Raw genomic sequence first — 20286 nt, 5'->3', positions numbered from 1 at the left:
CGCCAAGTGGCATGTGGCACACATAGGTCATTACCACCCGGTTACCGCGTGAGACTTTACCGCTAGGTCAATGACTGGCAGTAAGGTCACACACCCAAAATGAATGCACGGCAATTTTGATTTTGCCACACATCCATTTTCAGCAAAAATTAAAAAATTGATTTTTTTACAGGCGCGCTGAAAAATGGATCGGCGCACGCCCAAAACCCATGCCTACACTACCGCAAAGCTACTTTTCAGTGCACCTTAGTAGAAGGACCCCTAAGTCTATGCCACGGAGTATAATTTTTTCTTTATAAGCTCTCATTGTTTCACTGTTCTCCGTGCATTTCATAGACATGGAATGCCTTCTAGTACAGCTTCTCTAACAGGAAGAATAAAGAAATGTTGCTTATTCACAGCCTGGTTTACACATTATTTTTGTTGTTTCTAGAAGCGAGGCAGGTGTTTCGAAACATTAATAAGAAATAATTCATCTTCTCTACTGGGATAATGATTTACTAATTAACAGTGAAAGTTATATCTCTGAACGGAAACAACTGTGTACAAATATAGTTTCCTCCAGTCTTGATCTCATTGTCTTTCTTGCAACCCTTCTTTCTTTAAACTTGTTTTGTTTTAAAACACTAATTACTGCACAAGAGGTGAAATGTACTAATAAACACTATCGAAAGGTGTTAGAATGACTTTGAAGGTAAACTCCAAGTTCATTTATAAATTACAATAGAAAGGAAAAGTAATGAAACCTGAAGAACTGAAAACTGAGAATGGATATCAATCTTAGTTTCTCGCTTGACTTAGAAGATTCTATTGATTACTGCAGCGCTATGCAGTGTACCTGGGTTCCGTTGGAAGTTCAAGGCTCTGCTTTATGGTAGGGATCTCAAAGTCGGGTCCTTGAGGGTTGCAACCCACTGATTTTCATGATATCCATAATGAATATGTAGGAGACAGATTTGCATGCCCACAGCCTCTGCTCGATGTAGATCTCTCTCTTACATATTCTACTACTACTACTACTACTACTACTTAGCATTTCTATAGCGCTGCCAGGGCATATCTTGAAAACTTGACTTGTTTGTGGCCCTCAAGGACCAAAATACGTCTGTTGAGTGCTGGCTTGGACAGAATCATAGACTGCTACAAATATTGGCGTGACCAGCTGGCTATGGTTTTGTAAGTGAGGCAGATCCTGTCTGGGACTATGGCTGGAATATGAGCGACTAATGAGAAGGAGACCCTTTCAGAGAAGACAGAATATAGATCCTCAGAGCTGGTCAAAGACTAGTTTTATTAGCACTAGCCTTAATGCTAAGGGCAAATTGAAAACAGCACTTTCCCTACCTAGCAAGAGTCCAAAACAAAAATCCAACTGAAACTAGGCATGCAGAAACATGAGAAGACCAAGCACGGCAGGAGTCCAGACAAACCTGCAGCATAAATCCAGCATAGGAGCAGGAAATATACAAGAAGCCAGCACAAGAAACAAAGTAAGACACATATAACAGGGACAAGACAGGACAGAGATGCAGAAACAAAGAATCAGCCCTGAGCCAACCCATTGGCAAGGCAGATAAGCCCCCAGCTCTATGGGTTGGCCATAACAGACCCAATCAAAACAATACACACCAACAAAGGCTGATAAAGATTGAAGATACCAAAGCACACACCCATTTAAGAAAGACACATAAGGGAGGGGATCTGCTCCTTCTGCCATCCATGTCCAGCGATTCTCCTCTCTCCCCTGCCCTCCCGTCCCATCCATGTCCAGCGTACCGGCACAAAAAAAGCACTGCTGTTTTAAAAGTGTTTCCATTAATTTACATACCAGAGAAGTCAGACTTACCAGCCTGTAGTTCCCAACCTCTTCCTTACTTCTGCTTTTGTGGAAAGGGACTATATCTGCTCTTCCCCAGTCCACTGGGACCACTCCCGACTCTAGAGAAGCATTGAAAAGGTCAGCCAGTGGAGAAGCTAGAACTTCCCTAAGTTCCTTCAGTACCCTCAGATGTATGCCATCCAGCCCTATCACGTTGTCCACCTTTAGTTTAGCTAGCTCCTCACAAACACAGTCCTCTGAAAATCATTCAGGGACCACCACCCTTCCGTTCCTATTCATGTTTGTCTTCTGTGGTCCTGCTCCCAGCCCTTCAGCTGTTAAACAATTCCGCCTTATCTTTATCAGCTTCTACATATTCCTCCCCTTCATCTTCAAGTCTCACAATCCAGCTTATAATCGAACGAGAAAAACGCCCAAGTTCCGACCTAAATCGGGAGATGGGCGTTTATCTCACAAAAACGATTAAAGCGGTATAATCGAAAGCCGATTTTGGACGTTTTCAACTGCACTCCGTCGCGGATGCGGACAAAGTTGATGGGGGCGTGTCAGAGGTGTGGCGAAGGCGGAACTGGGGCGTGGTTATCTGCCAAACAGAGATGGGCGCATTTCACAGATAATGGGACAAAAGTATGCGTTTTTAGCTAGAATTTAGGGCACTTTTCCTGGACCCTGTTTTTTCACGAATAAGGCCCCAAAAAGTGCCCTAAATGACCAGATGACCACTGGAGGGAATCGGGGATGACCTCCCCTGACTCCCCCAGTGGTCATAAACCCCCTCCCACCACAAAAAAATGATGTTTCACAACTTTTTATTTTGACCCTCAAATGTCATACCCACCTCCCTGGCAGCAGTATGCAGGTCCCTGGAGCAGTTGTTAGGGGGTGCAGTGGACTTCAGGCAGGTGGACCCAGGCCCATCCCCCCCCTACCTGTTACAATTGTGCTGCTTAATGCTTAGTCGTCCAACCCCCCCCGAACCCACTGTACCCACATGTAGGTGCCCCCTTTCACTCCTTAGGGCTATAGTAATGGTGTAGACTTGTGGGCAGTGGGTTTTGAGGGGGATTTGGGGGGCTCTACACACAAGGGAAGGGTGCTATGCACCTGGGAGCTCTTTTACCTTTTGTTCTGTTTTTGTAAAAGTGCCCCCTAGGGTGCCTGGTTGGTGTCCTGGCATGTTAGGGGGACCAGTGCACTACGACTCCTGGCCCCTCCCACGAACAAATGCCTTGGATTTATTCGTTTTTGAGCTGGGTGATTTCATCGTCCATTATCGCTGAAAAGCAAAAACGCCCAGCTCACAACTTGGCGAATAAAACATGGACGTCTAATTGTTTCGAAAATACGCTTGGGTCCGCCCCTTCACGGACCCGTTCTCGGAGATAAACGCCCATGGAGATAGGCGTTTCTGTTCGATTATGCCCCTCCATGTCACTTTGGCACTTCCTCCTATCACTATCATATCTAAAAAATGTCTTGTCCCCATCATTTTACCATATTGGCTATTTTTTCTTCCATTTGCATCTTTACTTTCTTGTCTACTCTTATCAGCTTCTTTTAGCTTTTCCAGTCTTCCTCTTTCTGCGATCTCTTGCAGTTTATAAAAATTAACCTCTTTTTCCTTATCTTTTCAGCTACTACTTTTGAGACCCTTAAGTGACCTCCTTTTCCTCTTATTTTTATTTACTTTCCTTACAAAAAGATTTGTTTCCCTTACAATAGCTCCTTTGCCCACTGCTTTCAAACTTCTTCCAGATTTTCCCATTTAGACAGCAATTCCTTCAGGTAATCCCCTATCTGAATAAAGTTATTTTGTTTTTTAAGTGTAGAGCCTTCACTATTGAAAGTATCTTCTCTACATCTATCTTAATATTAAACCACATCATGTGGTGATCACTGGATGTCAGATGATCACCTGCTATAACATCAGAAACACTTTCCCCATTAGTAAGTACTAAGTCCAGTATGGCCCCATCCCACGTGGGTTCCATTACCAACTGCTAGAATATTCCACCTGTAGAGAATCCAGGATCTCCCTGCTTCTAAAAGACCCCACAATAGTGATACCCTAATCAACATCTGGCATATTAAAATCACCTATTTGTAGCATTTCCCTTTTCACAGTTTCATTTTGAACGTCTTCAATCAAATCTCTGTCTACTTCTGTCTGTGAAGGATGCCTACATATCACACCAATGTAAATACATTTGACATTCCTTCTTTCCAGACTGGCCCACAGTGCCTCTTCCTTACCCTGAAGGTTCTGCAATTGTGTGGCTCAATATTATCTTTAACATACAATGTCACTCCCCCTCCCCTTCTTCCTACCCTGTCCCTCCTGAACAGATTTTAGCTCAGAATAGCTATATACCAGTCATGGTTCTCTGTGAACCATGTCTCTGTGAATGCCACTAAATCCAAATCAGCCTCTTCCATCACAGCCTCAAGAGCTAAAACCATATTTCCCATACTTTGGGCATTAGTGTATACTGCTTTTCAGATGTTGCCCTTGTTCCTATTTGTGCAGAGGTATTTAATGCTTCACTTACCTGAGGGCTTGTACTTACCTGGGGGCTTTGATCATTCTTCCCCAATGATTCTAGTTTAAAGCCCTCTTCAGTAGGCTAGCTAGTCTGGCTGCTGAAAATATTTCTTACCTTCTTTGATAGATAGACACCATCTCTTCTCAGCAGCTCTTGAAAAAGCATCTGTAGGAGTGTCCCCAATATGTCACCTTTTGTGCAAGTGGGGCCTATGTCCAAATACAAGCCTATGTGTGAAACATATTTGCTGAGCAAGACTGTCATGGCTGCATGAACATTTCTGGCATCTCTGCCAGTCCATGGATACTGATAGCATTGAGTACATCTGCACTTCATCTTGGGGGTGAAGCTGGTTACATGACAGATTTATACCAACACCAATATGTGATAACACCAGCGGGCATCTTTGGATGGTGCCAGCTTTCCCAGGGAGAGTGTCTGTATCAACACTGGACAGGACTGTCTTCAAGGCCTGTTTTTCATCTACTGGACTGGAGGAATGTGTGATCTGATTGGGCCAAAACAGTCACCTGAGGGCAGTGGACAGAGGTCTGGACAGACTTTTTGGAAGACAAAGAAATCAGAATTTGGCATGGCACTGAACCAGAGAGTTGCATCTCCAATAGCTCTGGAGAGAAACTTTCTGTTCATCCCGACAGCTGATAATTATGGCTACATTATGCTGGACTAACTAGCTGGGCTGGTTGAGAGAGAACGATGATCTCTACACTGATAAGCTCGCTGTGCAAACAGCTGGAATTGGAAGAAGAAATTCTACCTCTGCCAGAGATCAGCTAAGAAGCAAGTGTTATATGGTGAGAAGCTGGGGTTCTTTCCTAGTTTGGGATCAGATAGTTATAATTTCTAATGCCACAGGCTGTGTTAGATTAGGAGCATAGTTTATTAGCCGAGATATTTGGCTTTTGGTATTCTCAGGTATAATTCTCAGCACTGAACAGATATATATCTATATCTATCTATCTATCTACAGATTTCTATTTTTGTGTAATTCCTAGAAACATATCAATCTCTTTTGCTTATCTTATCTCGCTTACCCTCCCATGTTCAATTGATATATTCTATTCTTACTATTACTATGTTTATTAAAGTTTGTAATATTCTCCTTACAAGACTTTGTAATTCTATTTATTATTATGCAAGCCACATTGAACCTGCTATGTGTGGGAAAGCGTGGGGGTACAAATGTAATAAATAAATAAATAAATATATATATATCTTTGGTGTAGTCCTAGTAGTATTTATTTTGTGTGTTTACTTGCTGTTTCACTAATTATTATTATATTATTATTGTAAACATATATATTTTACACATTGGCATATTACCAGTTGGAAAATGAATCCGTTTGTTCTTTGTAGTGAACCTCCCCTAGACTGAGTCCAGATAATTGCTATATTAGGTGAACACTGTCTCTTGGCAATTGTTTACTGAGTACGGTGATAAGCTCCTCAACAATTCCTACTATACATCCCATGGTCCAGGAAGCCAAAATGCTCTTGACGACACCATCTGCACAGACACATATTCATCTCCAAGGTGCAAGCTTCTCTGTCTTGGCCTTTACCCTCAACAGGGAGAATCGACGAGAACAGCACCTGTGCACCTGTCTGCTTCACCCTCTCTCCTAGCTTTTGATACATTCAGTGGGATACTAGTAGTATCATTTGTGCCAATATGGATAAGCAGCACCAGATAATAACAAGTCTGTCAATGCAAATGCACATATGTAAGAACAAACACATGAAAAAATAAAGAGCATTGTAGTTCCTTTTTCCTTTCTGATGTATGTTTTGTTTTTAAATATTTTATTGTAAACTACTCTGTAGGACCCTCTCTTAGTGATATATCAATTTTATTAAACTTGAAACTTAAAACTGAATGAATTAAAAATATACTGGGGCTGTTTATTGAAACAGAGAAAGATGCATGGAGTATTTCTTACATGTAGCTTTGTGATGAATTTGGTTTTATAGTCATATAACTCAAGAAAATTGCTCATTTGTCCCTTATCACTAACTTTCAGGGGTCCTTTTACTAAGGTGCGCTGAAAAATGGCCTGCGGTAGTGTAGACAAGTGTTTTGGGCGCACGCAGAATTTTTTTTTTCAGCGCACCTACAAAAAATGCCTTTTTAAAATTTTTGTCGAAAATAGACATGTGACAAAATGAAAATTGCCGCGCGTCCATTTTGGGTCTGAGATCTTACCGCCAGCCATTGACCTAGTTGTAAAGTCTCATGCGGTAACTGGGCGGTAATGACCTACGCGTGCCAAATGCCACTTGGCGCATGTCCAATAAGTGTGGCAGAAAATAAAAATTATTTTTCAGCCACGCGTATTGGACACGTGCCAAAACTGAAATTATCACAAGAGCCACGCGGTAGCTGTATGGTAACGCTATTTTGGCGCTCGTTGGGTGCACATAAACGCTTATGTGGCTTAGTAAAAGGACGTGCATGCAGGATGTCAGGAGTCAGGACTCACAGAAACAGATCAGCGAACACGCCGGAGACCGGCGAGGAAGAAGACTTCGGCTGGCGGGGGTTGGGAACCCCCGCAGCAAAGGTACCTGGTGGCGGCGGGGGAGGGTTGGCGTCAGCGGTGGGAGGGAGGGTCGAAAGTGGCGGGGGAGGGTCGAAAGTAGAGGGGGTCCAGGGCTAAATCTGTGGGGGCCCATGCCCCCATGGCCCCACCTAGCTATGCCCCTGCTTTAATGAAAAGGATCCAACTACTACAAAACACAGTGGCCAAGTTAATCGTTACACAAAAAAGTTATGATAATATTACATCTCTTTTGCGTTCCCTTCATTGACTGCCACTGAAAGCATGTATGGAGTTTAAGGGGCTCTTTTACTAAGCAGCATAGGCACCTAGGTGTGCCCAATGTGCGCCAATTTGGAACTACCATCAGGCTACCGTGTGGCCTGGGTGGTAATTCCATTTTTTACGCATGTTCACTATGCACGCTGGAAAATATATTTTATTTTCTGTCGAATGGCACTAACAGGGTGGTAATTGGCATTGAACCCGCGCTGACAATTACTACCCAGTTAACATGTGAGACCTTACTGCTAAGTGAATGGGTGGTGGTAAGGGCTCAGGCCCAAAATGGACACGCACCAATTTTCATTTTGACGCACCTCCATTTTCAGCCAAAAAAAAAGAGGCCTATTTTGCAGGTGCGCTGAAAAATGGGCCTGCACACGTCCAATGCACGCGTCTATACCAGCACAGGCCACTTTTTGGCGCACCTTAGAATAAGGACCCCTAAATTAGCTTGTTTTCTTCTTAAGATTTGGGACGGTGCAGCTCCTGAGCTTCTTTCTAGTCTGATCTTTCATCACTTGGTTAGACATTTGTGAAGGTTAAAAGATAGTTCTATTTTACATTTTCCATCATTTAAATCTATTCGATACACAAGGATTTACGAAAGGTCTTCTTTCTACCAAGAGGCATATATTTGGATGCTTCATTATCTTTTCTAACTCAGGCAGCTTCTTACGTTATTTTCTGTAAACAATAAGTCTGACTGTGGATGTTTTGTTCAAAATGTTCAGAATGCATGTGGTGGATATAGCGATTTTCGAAACAGCAAAATGTCTATCCTTTTTTTTCCCCCCGAAAATGGCTACTTGCTAGATGTTTTTGTGCTCTGTGCATTTATGTTTTAGGTCCATTTTTGAAAAAAGAAACTCTCCAAGTGAAAAATGCACAAAATCAAGCCATTGGGATGTAGGAGGAACCAGCATTCTTTTAAGTTTAAATTTCTTTATTGATTTTTGCCTAGGATACATAGAGTAGTGAATATCAAGAGGAGTGATTAACAACACAATAATTAATAATAAATAGCAGTAAAATGACAACATCATTGACAATGTAGATATTAGGTATTACTTTCTACAAACGATGATAAAGATCGCCATTTAGATTTAAATGTGAGAAGATGATTAGATTTTCTAGCAGTATAAGCCTCATATTTATATGTGATACATACAGAGTTCAACAGGAGCTATAGTTGAAATGTATTAAATCTTTCCTTGAACTAAGAAGAATTTTAAGGGCAAAAGCAATCAGAGTATCTAATAACTAGCTTTCATATTGATTTTAATCACTTTGAAAACATATGAATCTTAGAATGATGTGCTGATATTGTATTTTTATTTATTGCATTTGTATCCCACATTTTCCCACCTATTTGCGGGCTCAGTGTGGCTTACAATACATTGTGAAGGATGGAGATACAGTGTTACAGTACGATTATGGGTTACATTGTGAGGAGTTATGGAAAGACAGAGTCAAGTCAAAAATCGTTAGGGCGTGGAAACCATGTGAAGTTACAATGGGGAAAAGATAAGGCGATAGAACAATTTCAAGAGAACATAGGGTATAACATTTTATCTGTGGGTGGAGTTTGAAGTGTGATGAAAATACGGGGTAAGAGAAATTCAGAAGGGAGGGTATTGATGCATTTCTATTAGTATGTATGGACTTCATGTGTTTTGATCCTTGCAATAAATTTTCTCGAAGAGTTGAGTCTTCAATTGTTTGCGGAAGTCGGTTAATTCGTAGATCATTTTCAGGTTGCGTGGTAGTGTATTCCAGAACTGCGTGCTCATATAGGAGAAGGTTGATGCATGCAATACATTGTATTTTATGCCTTTGCAATTAGGGAAGTGGAGATTGAGGAAAGTTCTGGATGATCTTTTAGCGTTTCTGGGTGGCAGGTCTATTAAGTCAGACATGTATGCAGGGGCTTCACCGTAGATGATTTTGTGGACCAATGTGCATACCTTAAAGGTGATACGTTCCTTGAGTGGGAGCCAGTGTAGTTTCTCACGCAAGGGTTTTGCGCTTTCGTATTTTGGTTTTCCAAAAATGAGTCTGGCTGCTGTATTCTGGGCTGTTTGAAGTTTCCTCAGTATTTGTTCTTTGCAGCCTGCGTATAGTGAGTTGCAATAGTCCAGGTGGCTGAGTACGAGTGATTGCACTAGGCTGCGGAATACGGACCTTGGAAAGAATGGTTTTATTCTTTTCAGTTTCCACATGGAGTAGAAATCTTTTTGGTTGTGTTATTCGCGTGATTCTCCAGTGTTAGGTGGCGGTCAATGGTGACTCCAAGGATTTTTAAAGTTTCAGAGATTGGTAGACTTAGTTTAGGTGTGTTGATAGCGGTAAATATATTCGTGTTGTATTGGGAGGTAAGTACGAGGCATTGAGTTTTTTCTGCGTTCAGTTTTAGTCGGAATGCATCTGCCCAGGTATTCATGATGTATAGACTTTGGTTGATTTCGTTGGAGATTTCATTAATGTCTTGTTTGAAAGGAATATATATCGTTACATCATCTGCATATATGTGAGGGTTAAGGTTGTGATTTGATAGAAGTTTTGCCAAGGGGATCATCATTAGGTTGAAGATGGTTGGCGAGAGGGGGGATCCCTGTGGTACTCCACATTCAGGTGTCCATGCGGTAGACGTAGTTAAATTTGATGTGACTTGGTATGAGCGCAAGGTTAGGAACCCCTTGTGCACTTACCTCCAGATTCCACATAGTTGCACATGCAAATCAGGTAATATTATTTATTTATTTATTACATTTGTACCCCGCACTTTCCCGCTTATCGCAGGCTCAATGCGGCTTTCATAGTAACAAGTAAACTGAGTAAACTGCAGCTTTATCTTAACAAGCCAACCAGCGCCGATAATTACCACTTAACAAGCAATTATTGACACTAATTTACTTTAATTAGAATGTATGTGCACAACTTGCTAAGCATATTCTGTAAAGTGACGTGCATAAATTCTAATGCGCACAGCTGAAAAGGGGGTATGGCCATTGGCGTGGAATAGGCGGTTTATGGCCATTTCTAGAAATTATGCATGCTGTTAAAGAACACACTTGCTCCATGCCTAAGATAGTCATCGGCATTTACACCAAGTTTTACTTGGTGTAAATTTCCATGATTAGATTTAGTCGAGCGGATGGGCCTAAGGATTATTCTACAAATCGTGCCTAACTTTAGGCATAGTTTATAGCAGTGTTTCCCAAGTCCAGTCCTGGAGTACCCCTTGCCACTCAGGTTTTCAGGATATCAACAATGAATATGTATGAACTTGATTTGCATACACTGCTTCCATTATATGCAAATCTCTGTCATACATTATTCATTGTGGATATCCTGAAAACCAGACTGACAAGGGGTACTCCAGGACCGGACTTGGGAAACACTGGTTTATAGAATACACCTAGGCATATTTTTTTTCAGTGCAGATTTTTCTGGCGCCATATATAGAATCTAGCCCTTAATGGTGAAAAGTTTGCATACAAAGGACCTTATTGATTTCCAATAGTTCTCAGTATAAACACACTCAAAATAATAAATGCTTAAGAGAGCTGTGTTCTTTTCCACACGACCAGCAATTTGGAGAAACCGCTGGGTTTTTAGAGGTCCAGTAGGTTCTATGTGTCAGAAAGTACATAGATTGTGTTATGGTAGCAGACCTGGAGGAGGAAAAAAATTGAAGACCAGAATGATTCCTATTCCTTCTTCTGGAAAATATGATTCTAGTCTTCCTGCCAAGAACTTTGTAGACCAGACATTTGATTATGCTTGATTTGTTGGAGTAGCTTCTAGAAATGGGAAACAGTGTGGCCCAGTGCATTCAATTGCCTGCAGTATGTTAGAAAGAAAGAACAGTATGGATATGGTTACACTGAATTTTTTATTCATTAATACAGCATGCTTGTAGTAGATCTGAAGTAGAAGTCTGCATGGTGCCTGAGGGGAGTTTAATTGATGCAATTCTTTGTTCGGTTTGACGCCCCTTGAAGTATGATGCTAGTAACTTGCTTGCTTTGTTAGTGGAGGCATAAAATACAGAGCTTTGTTTAAAATGAATAGCAGATGCTGTTTGATAAGAATGTGATTGTATTTGAATTTTAAAGATTGTAACTAAGACAGAATTTTCGAGTCAAATTTGTTGTATAAGATGGCTTCAAGCATGTGTATTTCTTGTTCCAACGAGGATAATTCAGATTTACGCTTTTTCTTTTGGAACGCTGTACAGCTGATCACTTTGAGCCATGCTTTCTAAGATTCCCAAATAATAGAGAAGTTTATATCTGATGTAGTATTTCAGGAGTCCTCAGAGAGCATCTGGATATGTTTGATAATATCTAGACAGGCAAGTAGTGAAGAATCAAGCTTCCATGTATTTTGTTTCAAAGGCTCTTGTGACCATTCTATAACACAGCGGCTTACTCTGATATAATTACACCATGAATCCTTGAGGATTGTAGCATTGGTATATCTTTAGTTGCCAAGAAGTAATCCAATCTCAAATATGTATAGTGTGGCGGAGAGTACTATAGAAATGATTAATAGAGTAACTTTTGTCATCTAAATGTAGTAATCTCAGTGGTGTGCTGGTAAATTTTTAACAACAGTTTCTCTCTCCAAAAGGCAAACAAACATACAAAAAACACCCCACCCTTAGATATGTACATAACTGTTTTATACATTCTATTGGTATAAATGATATATGCAGGCAGCAACCAATTTACAAATAATATTAAAACATATAATATTCTTTACTGTAAATTCCAAATGGCCAATTGATTTTTGCCACACTCTTGTATCTGTAGCCAATCTATGTTTGCTATTCATCCCACTATTTGGAAACTGGAACAAGCTGGACGGTTACACAATCCTACATGGATACTACATGCCAGCAGAATCCTTCACCTCAGTCATACATGCAGAACATGGACAGACCCTCAACTGATACAAAATAGACAAAATAAGGGGCCACAAGAAACGTGCAGACAAAAAACTGGAGACCCCCCCCCCCCAAGAAAGCCAGATTATATATGCAATGAAAATGCTGGTAAAAGTAACAGAAATGCATTGTCTTCCATAATCCATTAAAAGATACATATTTCCAAAAAAGTAAATATTCATGAGCAATGTATTTCCAAAAAACAAACAAACAAACAAACAAACAAACAAACAAATAACCATGAGCAGCATATCCTCCTTTCCTTTCCCTCCCATCCATGAGCACCATGCATGTCCCCCTCTCCATCCCCTTCTATATGCTGCATTTCTCCCTTTTCCTTTCCCTCTATATATGGCATGTCTCCCTCTCTTTTCTCTTAAGCTCTCTCCCTCTCATCCACATGCAGCTTGTCCTCCTTTTTCCCTCTCATTCATGCAGCTTGTCCCCTTCCCTTCCTCTCATCCACACAGCTTGTCCTCTTCTTTCCCTCTCATCCATGCATCTTGTCCCCTTTCTAACCCACTCATCCACACAGCTTGTCCTCTCTCTCATGCAGCATGTCCCCTTCCTGTCTCATCCATGCTGCTTGTCCTTTTCCTTTCCCTCCATATATAGCATGTCTCCCTCTCTTTTCCCTTAAGTTCTCTCCCTGTCATCCACATGCAGCTTGTCCTCTTCTTTCCCTCTCATCCACTCAGCTTGTCCCCTTTCTAACCCACTTATCCACACAGCTTGTCTTCTCCCTCACACAGCATGTTTTTCAAACCCCCTCCCACTCCTGCTCCCACCTTACTCAGCCCTGGTGGTCCAGTGGTCAGCTGGGTCAGGAGTGATTCTCATATGCTCCAGCCCATGCAGTCTCTACTCTCCTCCATAGTCTGTACTATTGAAAATGTCTGCCATGGAGTGATTGGAGAGACAGGCAGTGGTGGTGATCTGCCTCAAAAATAATTGTTGACAGGGAAAAAGAAAAGTAAACTGCACTTTATCCCACCTGCTACTATATTGTGTCTGAGTTGGGCCTGTTGCGACATAGTGACAGCTTAAGGCTGAAAAGCAGAATAACCTGCTCTAAGTGTGCTTTGAGCAGTTCCTATAAAGGCACATCCTTAAATGTTAAACTGGAAAATTGAAGCATGATGGAGGCTGCAACACTACATGTGTGTGGAAAGCCAACATTTTATAGGCCCAAAAGTGTGGCTGGGAGTGAAGTTAGTCAAGGCCAAGAGGTGACAGGTGTGATAGAAGCCTGTGACACTGACTGGCTGCAGCATTTCGATTTAGAATTGAAGAAACTTAAAGAGAAACAGACACAGAGTGATTCTGATAAAGATTATGAGAGGTTAAAAGAGTCATTGGGTAGATTTCGGGAAGAAGTGAGACGAGTAAAGCTCAAGAAGTTTGAATGAGATGAGAAGGATTATCAAAACAATCGAGTATACCCATAGATGTATAAGAATAAAACAGAAGAAAAAGATGAAGATGATAGTAACATTCCTTCAGACTCTTCCTCAAGTAGTGGATCTCCAAACGAAGGAGACAGATGGGAAGATTTTTTAGAAGACAGAGGATAGAGAAGAGGAAGAGGATGGAGAGGAGATTATCAAAGAAAACAAGAGAGAATCATTCTCAAACTCGAGCAAGTTAACTCCTTCTGATCATTCCCTTTTATTAAAAGGATTGTCTTTTGTACCAGCAATGAGTTTTGATGCCTTCCAGTTCAATATAGACATGGAGAGATTCAACAGATGACTTCAGCTTCGTATTTATTTTGACAAAAAGAAGAAGAGTTATGATTGCTCGAGATTATATTCCAAATCCTTTTGGACACCACCCATCCCTTTAGACCCCATTGTGAGGATTTTCAAAGAAGTGTTAACAAGGGAAGTGTTAGCTACTTGTCGGAGACAGCAGTTTATAGACAATTTGTCTAAAGAAGAGTGGAACTCCCTAAGATCATTAAGAAATAATGAACAAATAGTTATCAAGCGAGCTGACAAGGGAGGAGCAGTGAGTATACAGAATCGAGCAGATTACATGCAAGAAATAGAAACTCAGCTAGCAGAAGAAGGAGTTTATAAAGAACTAGACCAAGATCCCACTTCAGAGTTACAATTGAAAATAAAAGAAATCACACAATTGGGAATCGAAGAAGGGTTTTTGACCAAGAAAGAGTTTAAATATTGAATAGACAACATCGTATTATTCCAGTGATGTATACTTTACCAAAAATAGACAAAATGCCAAAGTAGGTGGGTCATTATAAAAATGAGAAGTTGGTGTGTATAGGGTTAGTATTGATTTTTCAGGCTTGCAGCGAATAATAATTTACTTTTATTTTATTTATAATGTTGCTTATATTTCTTAGTTGTTCCCAATAATGTGGATTTGATGTATGTCTATTTCTTCTTGTTTTGCTAAGATTTGTGTATCATATTTGCTTTAAATTACTTTTTTGTAATTATTTATAATTATCAATAATAAAAAAAATCTCATGGTATTCAGTACCAGTATCTGATAGTGGCTGGTGCTGAACACCTAGATACAGTAATGACCAGTGGCAGTACTGGGGAGGTGGAAACATCTGAAGTGTGTTGTGTGTTGGTATGTGAGCACTACCTTCTCCTGTCCAGGAGGATTGGATGCTTTGTTACATGGAGGGGCATTTTCGATATGATGTCTAAGTCCACATTGGACGTTTTGCGAAAAATGTCCCAAATCCGAATAGGAAAGAAGGTAATTTTTGAAGGAGAAAAATGTCTATCTTTGTTTTTGAAAATACGGTCGCGAACAACATTTTGTGATTTTGATGTTTTGTTTTTGGCCCATTTTCGAAAAAGAAACGTCCAACTGCAAAACACACAAAATCAAGCCATTGGTATTTAGGAGGAGCCAACATTTTTAGTAGACTGATCCCCCTGACATCCCAGGACAACAATAGGGCACCCTAGGAGGCACTGCAGTGGACTTCATAAAATGCTCCCAGGTACACATCTTACCATTGCTCCCTTACCTTGTGTGCTGAGCCATCCCAAACCTACTACCCCCAACTGTACACAACTACCATAGCCCTCACAGGTGAAGGGGGCACCTATTTATGGGTACAGTGGATTTCTGGTGAGTTTTGGAGGGTTCAGTTTCCTCCACAAATGTAACAGGGAGGGGGAGGTAGGAGCCTGGGTCCACCTGTCTGCAGTGTACTGCACCCAACACTCGACTACTCCAGGGACCTGCATGCTGTTCTAATGGACCTGAGTATAACATCTGAGGCTGGCAAGTAATGTTTTTCATCACATTTTTGGGGGGGTGGGAGGGGGTTAGTGACCACTGCAGGAATAAGTGGAGGTCATCCCTGATTCCCTCCAGTGGTCATGTGGTTATTTAGGGCACCTTTTTTTGCATTATTTGTTATAAAAACAGGTCTAGCTCAAAACGTCTTAGTTTTAGTCCTGGATGTTTTTGCTTTGTTCCGTTATGGCTGAAAAACATCTAAGGAACATCCATATCCCCACCTGAACATGTCCCTGATTCGACCCCTTGAGATCTAGATGTACTTCTGACCGAATTTATAGAAAAACGTCTAAAAAATGTTTTTTGAAAATACTGATTTGGATGTGTTTGTGAGAAAAACGTCCAAATGCTGCATTATGACAATTTTTAAACGTTTTTCTGTTTTGAAAATGAGCCCGATAGTAACATAGTAGATGATGGCAGATAAAGACCTGTACGGTCCATCCAGTCTGCCCGAAGAGATAAACTCATTACATAAAGTATGAGGTGATACAACATATGTATACCTAAACTTGATTTGTCCTTTCTATTTTCAGAGCAAAGACCGTAAAAGTCTGCCTGGCACTGTCCTTGTTCAAATATTTTTGAAGTTGTTATCGAAGACCTTGATAAGATCCATTCCAGCCCATTCAAGTCTATTCAGCCACGATCAAGGCACAGACATAGAAGTCCGCCCCCTACTGGCTTTGCTTCCCAATTACCAGTGTTGCCACCTAGTCTCTGCTAAGCTTCTTTGGATTGATTCCTTCTAAACAGAATTTCTACGTGTTTATCCCACACATTTTTGAATTCTGTTATGGTTTTCATCTCCACCACCTGCCGCGGTAGGGCATTCCAAGTATCCACCACCCTCTTGTTCTGCCACCTTCCCATCTCTGGAAATGGTTTGTTTGTAGATTAATACCTTTCAAATATTTGAATGTCTGTATCATATCACCCCTGGTTCTCGAATGTTTGTGCTGTGTGTTGCTTTGCAATTATTGTTTTTTTGTCCTTGAGTGCTTTATGTATTCTTCCCTATTTTAATGGAATTCTTGTCTTGATGTTACTGTTTGTAGTTTTTATTTACTTTTTGTAAATTGCTTTGCTCTTTTTACTCAAAGGCAGTATATAAAAATTTTAAATAAACATAAACATAACTTAGGGTAGCAAAAAGGCTGTTGATCATTGCAACAAGCTCTTTTTAAGCCTGCTTCCACCTGCTTGTCTCCAATTAGATATCTCCCAAAATATGGCCTTTAACTACACCAACACCAAATTATGAGGCTGCTGGTCCACCCTCGCTCCACTCAGGGACTCCTCCAGCATTATTATTATTTATTTATGTAATACATTTTCCCACAAGTTGTAGGCTCAATGTGGCTTACATAGAACCGTAGGGAAGACTACAGTACAGAAAAGTACAATTAAACAATGTAAGAGTAAGGTAATAGACAAATAGGTATCATTTAAACAAGTAAGGTAGCAAAAGATAATACAAAGTTACATGTTAATAAGGTCGATGAATCTTGCTGAAAACCAGGAATGGGTGGGTTAGGTTGAGTCAGGAAAGTAAGCCTTCTTGAACAGGATGGCCTTCAATAATTTTCTAAAATTTAGATAGTTCTGGGTTGATTTACGGATTTGGGTAAAATATTCCATAGTTGTGTGCCTATGTAGGAGAAGTTGGAGGCATAGGTAGATTTATATTTAAGGCCATTACAATCAGGATAATGTAAATTTAGGTAGGATCGGGTTAAACTGGAACTGTTTCTAGGTGGTAGGTCAACCAGATCAAGCATGTACTCGGGAACTACACCATAAATGATCCTGTGAATCAGGGTGCAGACCTTAAAGGCAATACATTCTTTGATGGGAAGCCAATGTAATTGTTCATGAAGGGGCTTGGCAGATTCAAATTTAGATTTACCAAAAATCAGTCTTGCCGCTGTGTTCTGGGCAGTCTGAAGTTTCTTGACTAGATGTTTCTTGCAGCCTGCATAGATTCTGTTACAATGGTCCAGATGGCTCAATACCATTGACTGTATCAAGTTGCTGAAAACATTTCGAGAAAAGAAAGGTTTTATGCGTTTGAATCTCCACATCGAGTAAAACATTTTCTTTGTGGTGCAATTTATTTGGGTTTCCAGGGTTAGGTGCAAGTCAATTGTAACTCCAAGAAGTTTTAAACTGTCTGAAATGGGTAGGGAATAATTGGGAGTGTTATCTGTAAGATATTTAGAGAAGTAGTTACTAATGTGGACTACTGTTAAGACATGTTATGTTACTGTTAACCCCAATTATTAGTAACGAGGTCTTATTTCATACAGAGCACTAGTTAGTGTAAAATAACGTTATCAATAGTACATGTTATTAATTACACTCCTCAGCAGCACTGTCCAGATGTAAGTGGCATAGTCAGACAGCTGATTTAGGGAGTGCCTGAGATCAAAGTGGGTGTGCCAAAAATTTCACCTCTGCCCCTCTCCCCAATTAAAACAAAACCCTAAGTTATTTATTTATTTATTGCATTTGTATCCCACATTTTCCCACCTTTTGGTAGGCATACATGGAACAATGTGTTGGTTACAGAGTATCTAGGGGGTTGGTAGTTCGACAGGACAGTAAGAGTCTGTGGAGCTTCCTTGTGGAGAGTATTGATCTTGGTTAGGAGCATAGGAGTTTCTATGGGGATTATCTGAAAAAAGGTAATAAAGTTATTAGGAGAGGAGTCGAAAGACAAACAGAACAAAGTCGAGTTGGGTTACATCTTTGGTCAAGGCACCCAACCTGACTTTGTTTTTTTCAATTTAATTTCCACACCCCAAAGTAAATGAAATACCTGTGCTGGCGGGGATCCTCAAGCTCCATCAGCTGAGGACTTCCTTCCCGTTGAATGAACGTATATTTCGAGCAGCTGCCGGCACTATCCAAGCGCTGTAGCTGCCGGCCTCCTTGTACGCTGTGTGTAAAAGCTGAGTGTGCACGGGGAGGGGGCGGGGGGAGGGGAGATGGCCTGCAGCTGGCTGTAGCAGCTAGGACACAGTTCTGATGGCCACCCAAGATGTAAGTTTGTTCAGCAGGGAGGAGGTCTTCGGCTGCTGGGGCTTAAGGATCCTTGCCAGCCACACTAAGGGAGAAGACATTTTGGGTGGGCCTGAGCCCAAAGTGGATGGGCCTTGGCCAATGTTTCCTCTAAGGAGTGGTCTGGTGTGTGCAAATTTCTTTTTCATGTGAGCAACAAGTTTTAAAAACCAACAATTTTTGAGCGCCAGTATTAGCGATGCATTTCTGTATATAGCACATAAAACATTTTTGTGAGCAACCATATAAAATCTGTGAGCGACGTTCCTTAAATATATGAGCAATCGCTCATGACCTCTGCTTACAGGGAACATTGGCCTTGGCCCACCCAGGTCCACCGTGCCTATGCCACTGCTGCTGAATATCAGTTGATAGCCCCGGTCAGAGCCACTTATCTGGACAGCAGCATCTGCTATCTGGATAAATGGCTTTGAATATTGAGCCCTAAAATTAAGAAGTCTAGTAAAATAAAACAAATCAGGAATGGGCTAACAGCATGATCATAGTGAAACAGACTAATGTGCAGGTAGTACCAAAATGAATGCTTCTACGTTTGGGTTCATACCAAGCGAAGAACAGTATTGAGAGACAGTACAATTGGCTGGGTCAGATTGAAGATATTTTAATTAGACATTCAGATTCATACTGCTGTCTCTCCCACAGTAACACTGACTGGCCTCCTGTGGCAGAGTAGGGGAAGAACAGAGGTACTGTATATAAGCGAGAGACGTTTGAAAGTTGTGCATCATCCTTTTAATTGAAAAGGCTTCAGTGCTATAGGTTATGATGACAATTCATTATATTAGCCATCTACCCAACATTTGGAAGGATGCTCCTTTATTTGGAAGAGAAAACTGCCATTTAAAAAAATGTTTATGTTTAAAAAGCATTCCAATCCATTTCTATGGCAAGGTTGTTAAAACATGTGTGGACTGAAATATTGCAGAAAGACCTTAGGAAACTGGAAGACTGGGTATCCAAATGGCAGATGAAATTTAATGTGGACAAATGCAAGGTGATGCACATTGGAAAGAATAATCCGAATTATTGTTACCTGATGCTAGGGTCCACCTTGGGGGTCAGCGCTCAAGAAAAAGATCTAGGTGTCATTGTAGATAATACACTGAAATCTTCTGCTCAGTCTGTGGCGGTGGCCAAAAAAGCAACAGGAGGCTAGGAATTATTAGGAAAGGGATGGTGAATAAGACCGAAAATACTATAATACCTCTGTGTTGCTCCATGGTGCGACCACGCGAGTACTGCCTTCAGTTGTGGTTGGCGTATCTCAAAAAAGGTACAGCGGAACTAGAAAAGGTTCAAAGAAGAGCGACCAAAATGATAAAGGGGATGGAACTCCTTTTGTATGAAGAAAGGCTAAAGAGGTTAGGGCTCCTCAGCTTGGAAAAGAGATGGATGAGGGGAGATATGACTGAAGTCTACAAATCCTGAGTGGTGTAGAATGAGTAGAAGTAAATCTATTTTTTACTCGTTCCAAAAGTATAAAGACTAGGGGACATTCAAGGAAATTACATGGAAATACTTTTAAAACAAATAGGAGGAAATATTTTTTTTCACTCAATGAATAGTTAAGCTCTGGAACTCTTTGCCAGAGGATGTAGTAACAGTGGTTAGCGTATCTGGGTTTAAAAAAGGATTGGAAAAGTTCCTGGAGGAAAAGTCCATAGTCTGCTATTGAGACAGACATAGGGAAGAACTGCTTGTCCTGGGATTGGCAGCATGGAATGTTGCAACGAT

The sequence above is a fragment of the Microcaecilia unicolor genome, chromosome 2 (assembly GCF_901765095.1).
Source record: "Microcaecilia unicolor chromosome 2, aMicUni1.1, whole genome shotgun sequence".
NCBI classification, from domain to species: Eukaryota; Metazoa; Chordata; class Amphibia; order Gymnophiona; family Siphonopidae; genus Microcaecilia; species Microcaecilia unicolor.
Note: the sequence above shows the minus strand (reverse complement) of the source record.